This window comes from Triticum dicoccoides, chromosome 7B, assembly GCF_002162155.2.
Source record: "Triticum dicoccoides isolate Atlit2015 ecotype Zavitan chromosome 7B, WEW_v2.0, whole genome shotgun sequence".
In the NCBI taxonomy this organism is placed as follows: domain Eukaryota; kingdom Viridiplantae; phylum Streptophyta; class Magnoliopsida; order Poales; family Poaceae; genus Triticum; species Triticum dicoccoides.
Window position 1 is genome coordinate 373,449,459 of NC_041393.1, and position 13,649 is coordinate 373,463,107.

The window sequence follows — 13,649 nt, forward strand, 5'->3', positions numbered from 1 at the left end:
GCGCTCCGGCGCCCGCGGCCACCCCGCTCGGCCCCTGGTCGTGCTCCGGCACCACCGACCGCACCCTCGACCCCGGCCCTCCCTCTCTCTCCGCTCGCGCCCGCACCCGCCGTCGCGCCCTGGCGCCCTGCTGCTTCCCCCCTAGGCGTTTCCCCTCCGGTGGCCGCCCGGCCATGCCCCGGTCCTCCTCGCCCGCCGATTTGGGCGAACGCCCAGTCGGGCGCCGCAACGCCCAACCCGCTAGCCCCCGGGCCACTGACTAGGGGGCCCCGTCCCAGAACGTTTTGTTAAAAAAAGGAATTAAAAATAATATATAAAATAAATAAAATAAATAAATAGATAATAATAATTTAATTAATTAATTAATTAAGGAATAAATTAAGTTAATTAATCATAATTACATTAACCTAGCTAACTAATTAGTTTAATTAAACAGTAGTTAGATTAGTTAAACACTAATTAGACTAAACAGTCAATGACTAGTGGGACCCACACGTCAGTTGACCAGTCAACACCTCTGTTGACTGCTGACGTTGGATAATGTTGAATTTAAATAATTAATTAAATTCCAGAAATTAATACAATCTTTAGAAAATCATATCTTTTAATCCGTAACTCGGATTAAAATATTTTCAACATGAAAGTTGCTCAGAACAATGAGACGATTCCGGATACGCAGTCCGTTCGTCCGCCACACACCCCTAACCTATCGAACTCGAAACTTTCCCCCTCCGGTTCATCTGTCCGAAAACGCGAAACACCGGGAATACTTTCCCGAATGTTTCCCCCCTTCGTCGGTATCACCTACTACCGCGATTGGGCACACCTAGCATCGTTACTTGTAATGTCATGCATCGATATGCATTTGTTTGCATTGTATTCATTGTTTCTTCCCCCTCTTCTCTCCGGTAGACTACGAGACCGACGCTGCTGCTGCCCAGTTCGACTACGGAGTTGACGACCCCTCCTTCTTGCCAGAGCAACCAGGCAAGCCCCCCCCCCTTGATCACCAGATATTGCCTATTCCCCTCTATACTGCTTTCATTAGAGTAGTGTAGCATGTTACTGCTTTCGTTAATCCTATTCTGATGCATAGCCTGACATTGTCGCTACATCTGTTGATACCTTACCTGCAATCCTAAATGCTTAGTATAGGATGCTAGTTTATCATCATTGGCCCTACATTCTTGTCAGTCTGCCTTGCTATACTATCGGGCCGTGATCACTTGGGAGGTGATCACGGGTATATACTATACATACATACATACTATACAGATGGTGACTAAAGTCGGGTCAGCTCATTGAGTACCCGCAAGTGATTCTGACGAGGGGGCTGAAAGGACAGGTGGCTCCATCCCGGTAGAGGTGGGCATGGGTTCCCGACGGCCCTCGACTGTTACTTTGTGGTGGAGCGACAGGGCAGGTTGAGACCACCTAGGAGACAGGTGGGCCTGGCCCTGTTCGGCGTTCGCGGATACTTAACACGCTTAACGAGATCTTGGTATTTGATCTGAGTCGGCTATGAGCCTATACGCACTAACCATCTACGTGGGAGTAGTTATGGGTATCCCGACGTCGTGGTATCAGCCGAAGCACTTCAGACGTCAGCGACGGAGCGGCGCGCGCCGGATTGGACTGGAACGCCTGCTAGGCTAGGTCTGCTTCCGGCCGCCCTTGCAACGTGCAGGTGTGCTATGGGCGATGGGCCCAGACCCCTGTGCGCTTAGGTTTAGACCGGCGTGCTGGCCTCTCTGTTTTGCCTAGGTGGGGCTGCGACGTGTTGATCTTTCGCGGCCGGGCATGACCCAGGAAAGTGTGTCCGGCCAAATGGGATCAAGCGTGTTGGGTTATGTGGTGCACCCCTGCACGGAAGTTAATCTATTCGAATAGCCGTGATCTTCGGTAACAGGACGACTTGGAGTTGTACCTTGACCTTATGACAACTAGAACCGGATACTTAATAAAACACACCCTTCCAAGTGCCAGATACAACCGGTGGTCGCTCTACCTCAGGGATATGAGGAGGGGATCGTCGGGTAGGATTATGCTATGAGATGCTACTTGGAGATGCTACTTGGAGGACTTCAATCTACTCTCTTGTACTTGATGCAAGACGGTGGCTGCGAGAAGCGTAGTCTTCGATAGGACTAGTTATCCCCCTCTTATTCTGGCATTCTGCAGTTCAATCCACTGATATGGCCTCCTTACACATATACCCATGCATATGTAGTTTAGTTCCTTGCTTGCGAGTACTTTGGATGAGTACTCACGGTTGCTTTCTCCCCCCTTTTTCCCCCTTTCCTTTCTTTCTGGTTGTCGCAACCAGATGCTGGAGTCCAGGAGCCAGACGCCACCGTCGACGACGACCCCTACTACACCGGAGGTGCCTACTACTACGTGCAGCCCGCTGACGACGTCCAGGAGTAGTTAGGAGGATCCCAGGCAGGAGGCCTGCGCCTCTTTCGATCTGTATCCCAGTTTGTGCTAGCCTTCTTAAGGCATACTTGTTTAACTTATGTCTGTACTCAGATATTGTTGCTTCCGCTGACTCGTCTATGATCGAGCACTTGTATTCTAGCCCTCGAGGCCCATGGCTTGTATTATGATGCTTGTATGACTTATTTATGTTTTAGAGTTGTGTTGTGATATCTTCCCGTGAGTCCCTGATCTTGATCGTACACATTTGCGTGCATGATTAGTGTATGATTGAAACGGGGGCGTCACAGTCATGAAGCATGGAAATGTGGCAATCATGTGTGAAAGCAATAACTCAAACATGCATGCAAATGGTGCAAGCAACACATGAAGTATGATCCACAATATCCAATCTCAAGAAGGATGTCACCTTGAAAGCGTGTCCTTGTGCATTCTTCACAATGCCGAAGTGGTAGGAAATGTGGTGAAGAAGCGAGTCGTGGAAGAATGTATGAGGCTCGCTCTCAAGAGCTCGAATGGTCAACTCACGTGAAGTGGAAGTCGACATGAAGTCCAAGTATCCTACACATGCACAAAACAAAACAAAGAAAGTATGCGCATGGTAGACAAACACATCATCCATCATGATGGTTCTCATCTTTTGCACATAACCATTAGAAGCACAAGTGCATGAATAATATGATGCAACAATGGCTATATTCACGGCACTAGGTATATGGTGCAAAGAAGTAAGACAAGCATGCTTCACGAGAAATATGTCAAAATCTCCAATCATATGCGAGAATGCTATGGGGGCAATCTCATTAGCAAGACTAGAATCATTGTTGCACTCAATACATGTCAAATCATCTAGTATGAGAGAGGCAACATATGGAGATATGTGACAATAAGCAATAACAATCATGTGCAAAGCATGGAAATGATTTTCATCAACCGCATGAGATGAGCAAGTATGAATCATGGGTGATGCAATACAAGCAAGCATATCAATCATGTCGTGCAAACTAGTGGAGCGAAGATGCAACACACTAGAGTAAATCATGCCAATCATATCATGTGAGCAAATAATAGGCATAGACAATGCACATGACATATCACAAGCACGGACACAAAGCAAGATCATAGTATCATCATAGGGGTGGGTCACCAATGGAACATGGCAACAACAAGCAATATCTCCACCAAGCTTGCAAATACACATAAAAGTATGATAATCAATCATCATGTGTAAAGCAAAGCATGGGTCACAAATTCATGGCAAAGGCATAGGAATGGGCATATCATGCAAAGTGAACATGGCAAGATGGGCATATAATATGTAATGGACAACAACCCATAGCCAAATGAGGGTCATGTAGAAGAAATGCGTGAAGTCCTTGCGCGAAGAGAGCGGTGGGAAAGACAATCCATGGGATCCCAAGTCAGCATTGCTCTCTAGAGCTCGTCTTTGTCAACTCGTGGGATTGTGAGGTTGACAAGTATTCATGGGTGGTACCTACACAAAAGATACACAAACCAAAAAAAATGTGTGCATGCTAAATGTACACATCATCCATCATGATGTGTATGTGCACATGTGAGGTAGCACAAGATAAGCATCACTCAAAGAAATTTGATGCATGGTATAAGAATATGTCATCCATCATGAAAGACTAGTTATTGTGTATGACACGATGGGGACACAAAGTGAAAATGCAAGTATATGGCACAACAATATCATTATCATTTATGGGGAGCATATGGTGCACATAATTACTGGTATCATGCAATGGATGGGATGGATCAAAATCTCCTAACATGTATGAGGAAACTACGGGGGTCTCCTCATGAGCAACAGCGGAAATATCATATGGAGAAAATGGATAACATCCAAAATAATGCATATCCGAAGCTAGGTGGTCATGGCATGGAATATGAGATAAATGATGCAAAGGAAGCATACCAATATCATCACAAGAAGAACAAATGCCAATAACCATGGGCTTGTCATCTATGCCATAAGTGCAAATTGGGTTTATTTTAATGGCATGTGCATAGTCACTATGAAGAGATTGCAAATAAGACATATGGTTGATCTCATGCATAGCATATGACAAGTCAAGCGGATTATCAAACATGATGTGACCTAAAGAATTGTCACAAGAAATCCTATGTAACATGGCATCATAACTAATAGACTCCACATGAGAATCATCATATTCATCATAGGCAAATCATCGCATGGTGAAATCATACTAGCATGAAGCATGGTTCTAGGTGGATCATCATCATGCAAGCAATCAATATCAAGAATGTCCACTAGTGGGACGAGAGCATCACTTTCACCTATGTTACCTTTTTCATTCCACTCAAGTGGTGTAGGTGAGGTGGGAAAGACCAAATGGTGGTCATCTTCATCTTGATGGAACCATGTGGGGGGTGCATCATATTCCACCATGGCCATCGTCTTATCCAAAGGGAGGACAAAGTCGTCGAGGATCAGCGCGTCATCATAAATGGGACCTACCACCAAATGAGAAGACACAATAGAGGTAGAGGTCAAGTCATTATAAATGCAAATGGCCTCACAAGACCTATCAACTATCTCACTCTCTCTATGTGGAGGTTCACTCACTCCCTCAAAATAGGTGCACTCAAACTCACATATGGTGGAGTCAGTCATCTCACTCAAGTGGTGGGGATTGTGATTCTCCTCACATGGGTATTGTGGCAACTCATCATATATGGGGCTAGTGGTGAAGTCACTCTCACTCTCAATATGGTGGCAAAAGTCACTCAAGTCATCATACATCGCCGTGGTCGAAGGGAAAATCCCATGCTCAACCATCTCGTTGTCGTCGCCGTGGATGAAGGCCGAAGATGGCACATCATCACTCTCCTGCATGACCGAAGGGAAAATCCCATGCTCGATCATCTCGTCGCCATTGTCGTGGATGAAGGCCGAAGATGGCACATCATCTCTCTCGCCTCCAAAGATGGAAACATCATCCTTGCTCGCCACCATGTCGCTCACCTCCAAAGCTTGGTCCTTGAAGGTCTCCGTAGTCGTACTCGTCGCCGCACCGTCTTGAAAAAGAGTCAAGGTAGACTAGGCAACATCAATGCCACAAAGAGGGATGGTGGTGAAGTCAAAGTTGGGAGCATCATCTTGGAGCTCGTTGGGCTTGGACATCGTGGTGGTACTAGCTTCATGCCTCTCGTAGAGCTTGGTCGCCGCGAAGTGTGCTTGGGGTGGAGAAGCCTTGGCCTTCATGAGTTTTTGTTCTGCCTTGAGAGCACCAATGTAGTAGTCGTCGAGGGACTTGTAGTTCTCGTGGAAGATAGTCTTCGAGATGTCATTGTTCGATCCCATCATGAAATGGAACTTCATCGAAATGGGGTCGTCCATGCTGGCTCATCGCAAGGCAATCTTCATCTCCTTGAAGTACTTGTCGACGGACTTGGATCCTTGGATGGTGTTCTCCAATTGGCGTCGAAGTTGTTCCGTGTATGTTGGAGGCACGAACTCTCGCCGCATAGCTCTTTCGTCTTGGGCCAACTCATGTCATATCTCCCCGAAGGTGTGTGAAGCCACCATGCCGATGCGTAGTCGTGGAAGTTTCTTGTGGCGCACTTCACTTGATCTTCGGAAGGGACTTGATGTAGCTTGAGGTAGTTGTCCATCAAACGCTCCCACTCGAGGTACTCCTCGGGTTCTTGAGTCCCATAGAAAGGAATTGCATGGTCGATGTCGAGGTCGTAGTAGCTCGGTGAAGTCGCAGACTTGAGCTTGGGGAGCTTCTCTTGAGCGTAGCCTTGAGGTTCTTGTTGGCGAAGATGTCGTATGTCCGTAGGTGAAGATGCCGTGAAGTCGCTTGGCGAAGATGCCAATGGAGATGGTGAAGTCTTTGAGCGGTTATTGGTGTTGAGCTCTTGACCTTCACATTCTTGTTGGTGATGGTGTCGATGCTGATGTGATCTTGCCGGAGATGGTAGCTCGGAAGCATGTGCTCTTGAGCGTCTTCTCGAAGATGAGGAAGATCGCTTGTAGGACTTGATGAGGGCTTTGATCTCCTCCATTTGAGCTTGCATCTTGGGGTCGGAGTTGTTTTTCGTGGCATCGAACTCGTCGTTGTTGTTGTAGACCGAAGGTGAAATGCCTTGCCTATCCATCACAAGACTCGAGTAGAGGTGAGTAGGAAATGAGATAAACAATACCAAGTTACCTTTTCCCAAAGTTGAGGATGTATCCCGTTTCACTCAATGTGAGATGAAAGAATAGTGGAATTGGTACCGGACTTGTTCACTCACACCTATCAAGTAAAGCTTATGGTAGAGCTCGGTGAGGATAGTGGCACAAAAATTTGATGCAAAATGTTAGCAAGAGTCAATAATGTTGAAAGAGATTCACAAATTCGCAAGCGAAACAAGTAGACCGATAGCAATATGTGGCACATGGAAACACACACACGGATAGATAAATGGGGTCGTGCAACCAAGGAATGAGCACAAAATGTGGAATTCACAGAAAACACTCGTGTTGCACAACTCAAGGGAGACACTAGCACGATCGCTCAATAGGCGGATACGACACTTGTGCACAACCTATAAGATGCAAAATGGATAAACTTTCTATCCCAAGTATGCTATGTATGTATGGTTCCCGGTGTTTCTCTCAAGATGATCTAAGATGATCGGATATGACAATATTATGTGCAATGTGGTATGATGCTATGGCACTTGCTTACAAGCTTCTTTGCTCTCTTTCTTTTGCTTAAAAGCTTTATTTCCTTTTTTTGTATGGCCACTTTTGCACAATGCACAAACCAAGATAGCAATTGTTTATATGCGGGAATAAACTTGTGACACAAGATATGATACCAATATATGCGCCAAGATGATATGGTATGTATGCTATGGGAAGTATGATCACTAATGTGCACAAGTCACGTTGCCAGCAATACTCAAATGGCTAGTCTCGATAGGCAAGTGATGCAAAATGGGCTAGAGCTTATCAATGCAATTGCAAGGGGAATGTACAATGGTGTCGTAGAGGTTACCGTCCTTGGTGATGATGAGAGGCGGTGTTTCCGATGTCCACCCGTTCCTAGTTAGCCGAAACACGCTAGGAAACGAAAAAAAACCACAAACTCAAAATCTCCAAAGGCAAATGTCAAATGGTGGTAGCGGAAAGCGGTGTGGTTTGCACTTGGCAATGTGGAAGTGAAATGATGAGCTATACATGTGTCGGAGTTGAAGTTTTCATCCCTAAGTAGCATAAACACCTTAGGAGACACAAGCCACAACTCAAACAAGCTCAAACAAAAATTGGGTTATGTTGTGTTGTCGGAAGTGTATGGTGGGCAAGGTTATGTGGAAGTGGTGGTGGTGGTTGATGAAGAAGTAATCGTCCCTAAGTAGCCGAAACACCTTAGGAGACTCAAGTCACAACTCAAACAACCACATATACAATGGTGAACAAAATGGGTTAGGTTGCGGAAGTTGGTGGTGGCTATGCGGATGATATGGTGGAAGCCTTAGGCAAAGATGCCAAAATTCACAAAATTTCATGGAGTGAAATGACTTTGGTGGTACTTTTGTGGTATGGGGGATGTCAATAGCTTCAAAACGAGCTAAAGAACGTCAAAATCGGAGTTCGGATGAATTTGTTATGGATGAAACAAAAATCAGCCGAAGTGGGAATCTACAGGTAGCGGACATCCGGAAATGGACGGATGTCTAGTGGCCGGACGTCCGGAAAGTTTGGAAATCGCTAATTTCGTTCTGGAATGGGATGCCAAACGTCCGGTAAGTTGCTGTTGTCCGGTGCTTTGAGAGGGTCCGGACGTCCGGTAAACGTCGGTCGTCCGGTGGGTCTGGGTCAACACGAGATTTGAGCTCCGGGATGCGATTTTGGGCGGAAATTGGGGATTTTGGGGTCAAAATTGATGAGATTTCATGTATGAAAGACGGGGAAACTTGGGGAGATGCTAGATCCACTTGAAACCAAGCAAATCCACGGATCAAAAATCAACAAAACATCATCAAACCAACAAATCAGAAAAAAATTGGGGCTATTTTTGGTGGGGTTTTCGAAATTGGGGAAGAACACAACAAAATCAAGCTAAAAAACACGGGTAGGGGCTCCAAAAACGTGATCAACGTGGCTCATGATACCAAGATGATGTAGGGTAGATCCCTAGAGGCTGATCTTTCATGATTGGAGTGGATCCCTACAAAGAACACGAAGAACATGGGGAAGAACAGAGAGAAATTACAAGGGGAAACACTCAAGAACAAGTCCAATCACACATCCACTAGACAATCAAACACAAAAGATCCCCAAGGGTACATGAACAACAAAAGGAAAGATACAAAGTAGATTTCATCTCCAAGAGGAGGTCTTGATGGTATACTAGACGGATCTTCCCGCGAGGGGGTCTTGATAATATCCCGCATGATCTTCTCACATGGAGGTCTTGAACTCTGTGGGAGTGGTCTCTCTCTCTCTCAAGAGGAGAAGGTAGGAGCAAAGCTCACCTAAGAATGAGCTATCATATTTGCTAACCCTAGAAAGGAGGTGGAGGTGATCTATTTATAGTCTAAGCCACGAAGGGGTAAGTGGGAGAGAGATACAAGGCCAAAGGCCCGGCTGCGCGCAGGCAGGTACCGGACGTCCATTGTGTACCGATCGTCCGGTGGCTCAGAAGGGACCAGACGTCTGCTAGCACCGGTCATCCGCTGAAAGTGTTTTGTGTTCGTGACACAAGATGTCCAGAGATGCTCGGACTTCCGCTAATATTACCGGATGTCCAGCGCTGGGTCAGACGCCCGCTTGCTGGGAGTTGTTGTAGCTAGCGTTGGCTGGTCTTCAGGCGTCGGTCATCTGGTGGGGGTCGGACGTTCGCTCGCTGGTCGTCTGGGCTGCGTCAGGTACCGGATGTCCGGTGGCTGTAGCTTGTAGCAGCTCCGTTTCTTCCATCTTCATTTCCACGCTTCCCTCGCGAATGGTGTAGGTGTTCCTTAGCGCTTGCACTCCTCCTTGTCATCCGTGAAGTTCCGGCAATACCTATGCATGCACATTAGTGGCGTGTTAAGTAGTATGCCATCCACGAAGGGGTCAAGTGAGCACGTGTAAAGGAGAAGATTCACCTTTATGTATGAGAAGTAGAGGCCGCATGTGTCACTTGCCAAACGGACTCTTGAGATGGTGATGACCGTAGGATGCTCCGCATCAAACCCCCACCTTTCCAGCAGTAGCAGTAAGCTAGACAAATGAAGCATTTATATTTCACTGGGCCTGAATCTCCGTCTCCCTTATCTGCTTGTTCAGAGATATCCTCCTCTCGACGACTGCGTAGGGTTTTCTCATGGAGAACCATGTACAAATTCCTCATCCATCCCCCATAAATCCTAGTCCTTGGTCGCAGGTAATCCTAGGATGGCAGCAGCCGCCGTTCATGATTTTTCTTCCTACTGAATCTAGTGTGTTTCATTTGAAGTGCCAAAGTGTGAGTACCCTACAGGTTTCTGTGCCCTGGGCGAGACGCCACACTTGTTCCTTCTCATCCTAACACGGGATTTTAAAACACGCACACTATGTTCCTAGAATCCTCTTTTCTATTCGGGAGGGTGGGGTTTTTGAACATGCTGTCGACTAATTTGGAAATTTGGATTGCTATATTTGGATAAAAAGTACCAGTACCGTCGTCAACACTAACGTGAAGGAGGAAATTATTTCTGGATTTGGATAGTGAATACATTGTGTTCTCATATTATTTTTCCTGCAGTGTATTCTTTGCTTTGCCAGAACACATGTACTCAAGATTGTCGGCCTTGCCAAAACTGAATACACCAGTTTAATGGTCACATAGAAGACAAGCCATGGATATAAGTTCTGAGTTGGGTTCATGAACCAAGAAGATCACTGCTTTTTTAATGGCCGAACTTGGATAAACTTTCTCAAGCATTACAGACTAAAAGTTGGCGCACGAATGTTGATGGAAGTAGCATAACCCGGTCTCATCTTCACTGTGATCTTCCTCACAGACGTCATTCCAGTAGTTCATGCATGTTAGTTTTGTATCTGGTTCTTGCATGTTGCCTCGATTACTTCTTAATCCACCTATTCTATCTAACTAGTCATAATTTAGAAGTACCAACAATTTGTGATTCCCTTCTCTCATGGAGATGCTACTTCTATCTAATATTTCTTATAATTGGTGGCACATGTAGTTTATTTCAAAGTTCAGCACACTACTCGTTTATTATTCTATAAGAACTCGACTACTACTTGTAACATCCCAATTTTCAATTAGGATGTTATACATAGATCATTCACATGCATTTCATATTTTATTGCATTGGTTATGATCCAAGAAATTTTAAGCAACTCAAGGACCAAGGAGAGAGTTGGAGGTTTCATTTCATTTTCATTTTCGAATTTATTTTCAAACTTGAAAAGTGGATCAATTTGATTTTCAATAATTTCTTTCCAATTATTTCAACAATAAAAATAAATGAGAGAAGATAAAATGACTTCTTCAAAACAGAGGAGAAATATTGGAAAAGAAATTTTGAAGTCAAATTATTTTATTTGAATTCTATTTGAAATTTTATTTGAATTAGAGAAAAACATGCATTTTTAAAAATTGCATTTAGTCCAGAAAAATGTTCATCTTGTCCCAAATATTAGGTAGGGATGGTGAAAATTGTTTCTGCAATTTTTAGAATTTTAATTTTTTTTTTCGGATTTTTTTTCAAGGCGCCGTTTTAGAAAAAAGAAAAAAAGTTACTGGGCCGGCCCAGCATGTCGCCGCCTCGTCCCCGTGCTCGCGCGGGACTCCCGTCGGAGTCCGGATCTGAGTCCTCTCCACCGCTGCCCAGCTTGCCCCTCCCGCAAGCTATTCTTGCCCCCCCTCGTATAAATGTCGCCGCCACCGCCCCCTCTCCTCCCAAAGCCGCACCGCCGCCGCCTCCACCAAATCCACAGTCGCCGCCGCCGAGTTCGTGCCGCCGTCGCCGTTCTGCGCCGCCGCTGCCGTGCCTCGCCCGCAAGCTGCCGTCACCGGAGATTCGCCACCACTGTCGGTTTTCACCCACCGTTGACCGAACCGCCGGTGAAGTGTGGTTAACCGGTATAAAACCATCGGTTAGTTAGGTTTAGATCGGTTCATTTTTTTATTAGATCGGTTTTTATTTTAGTTCGTTAGTTGAAGAACGTTCACCTGTTAGTTTCTGTTAACGAACGGATTCGTTCTTTAGGTTCTGTTAGCGACTGTTCGTTCTGTTGATTTTTCTTTTTAGTTTAATTTTCACCTAGGGACCTATCAGTGAATAGTTTTCTCACGATTTAGCCCCTGATCTTAAAACTAGCATAACTTTTTGCTTGTTTATCCAAATTTGATGAAACCAACGCCTAAATCTTCATAACGATCCCCTCTTTCCAGTAAACCAGCTTGAACGTGATTTTGACAATTTAAAATTTGAGTTTAGTGCAGATTAGTATTCAATCTTGTTTCCTTTGTATCTTGAGCTCCGTTTGAGTTGTTTCGTTTTGCAAATCGTAGCTAATCACATATACCTACTGTTAAGATCTAATCCACATGAAAATAATTTTGTTAGGTTTTGTTTTCTGTTTAGTTTAGCCATTTGCTTGTTTCGAGTTTTATTAGGATCTTTTCTCGATTTCTCTTTGTTTGGTTTGATTAATTGCTTATGTATGTTACTGTTTGTCTATGCTAGATTACTTGGAGTGCGAAGCTTGTTACTATGAATATCTAGTGTTTGCAGATCATCGGCAAGGGAAGTTACACTTTGATCATACTCTCCTATACCCAGTTTTTACTATGCATTAGTTTTGCCCCTCAAATATTTGCATGAGTAGGATTGGGAACATGTGGTTTGGTTATAGTATTTGAGGTAGGAACCTAATACCTTTTGATCACCCCGGGAATATATGTTATGCTCAATTATTGCTTAGCCATGCTCGTAGACGGGGATTGGATCGTGATACACATGGAAGTTGTGAGAGTTACTAATATTGGATAACATTAAGGTGGCAACTTTAATACAAATCTGGGTGGATTGGTTGGGGCACCTGGAGAATCCAGTTTTTGTCTGTTTGGGAAATCCTGGAGTACCCGTGTGATTTTTCCTCGGTTCGCCACCCAGGCTCAAAGGAATCATATGATATTTCATGCCTAGAAACTTTCGTGTGTAGACACAAGCCATTATGGGCTCTGGCATAGTTGAGTAAGTTGTATGAGCTCTCGAAGAGGTGGACTAGCAGATGTAGGCGAATGTAGGTGTACCGGTCTGCCTGAAGTAGAGAGTTAATGCTTAAGAAATACTATGTCTCGATCTTCCGATCATGGATGCGGTCGAGTCTTGCGGGGAAAAGTGTGCAACCTCTGCAGAGTGTATAAACTAATCATGGTTAGCCGTGTCCCTGGTTATGGACATCTTGAGTATCTGGAATTGGATATTATTATTGACCTCATCACTCTTAAATTTAATTGAAATGGGTTTAATGATGATACTTGTTAATTGGGTTTGAGTTGGAGGAACCTTCTCAAATATTGGTATAACTTGGGAGTAGTAAAATAAATTTATTCCTTTGTTGTAGGGAAAAACTAGCTTTATGCAAAACCTTAAACTTAGAGCCTCCACCAGCCAAATATTGCATGTAGATATAGTTCTTGCATTCATTACTTTACAGTGTAACTCTGCCTGCATATTCAATGTGCTGACCTACACGGCTGCAACGTCTCATGTTGCAGACTTCTCAGACGACGAATAAGGTGCGATAGGTCATTGTCATGCACTCAGCTATGTTGTTGGAGTTGATGGACTCATTTACCTTCGAAGCTTTTGCGGTTATTTAATTTAGATGGTCTTTAGCCATATTATTTGTGTAATCATACTCTTTATGAGGACCTCGATGTAATAAGTGTGTGACTGAACTCTGCTATAATTCCTCGAGTATTGTTTGTGTCAGCATTACCGATCCAGGGATGACACTTAAGCACAGAGACTTCGGTCAACTGGGATCGTGGTCGCTACAAGATGGTATTAGAGCACACGCTGACTGTAGGACGCGATCACTAGGAAAAGCCACAGGATTTCTCCTCTATTTCTACTTTATAGATGGCGGACTCCAGGAACAAGTTCACTCAGCCGGATGACGACACCCCTTTCAGAAGACACTTTAAGGAAGTCACTAAATATCTGAA